The 342-nt window shown below is 44.7% G+C and overlaps 1 protein-coding gene across 2 annotated transcripts in view; it reads left to right on the forward strand.

Moving 5' to 3' along the window:
- NGLY1 (N-glycanase 1) overlaps positions 1 to 342 on the forward strand; it is a 35,139-nt gene that overhangs the window by 12,162 nt on the left and 22,635 nt on the right. The window lies entirely within an intron of this gene.

Here is a 342-nt window from a genome sequence, read left to right on the forward strand (position 1 = left end):
TCTCCTTAGCCCTCCTTTTGTTGCTAATGTATTTATAGAAATTTTTTTTATTGTCTTTTACAGCAGTAGGCAGATTAAGAACTAGCTGGGCTTTGGCCCTTCTAATTTTCTCCCTGCATAACCTCACCACATCCTTGTAGTCCTTCTGAGTTGCTTTCCCCTTCTTCCAAAGCTCATAAACTCTCCTTTTTTTCCCTGAGTTCCAACCAAAGCTCTCTGTTCAGCCAGGCCAGTCTTCTTCCCTGCCAGCTGGTCTTTCGGCACATAGGGACAGCCTGGTCCTGCAACTTTAAGATTTCCTTCTTGAAGAATGTCCAGCCTTTCTGGACTCCTTTGCCCTTC

The sequence above is a fragment of the Haliaeetus leucocephalus genome, unplaced genomic scaffold (genome assembly GCF_000737465.1).
Source record: "Haliaeetus leucocephalus isolate CR32 unplaced genomic scaffold, Haliaeetus_leucocephalus-4.0 Scaffold973, whole genome shotgun sequence".
Lineage (NCBI taxonomy): Eukaryota > Metazoa > Chordata > Aves > Accipitriformes > Accipitridae > Haliaeetus > Haliaeetus leucocephalus.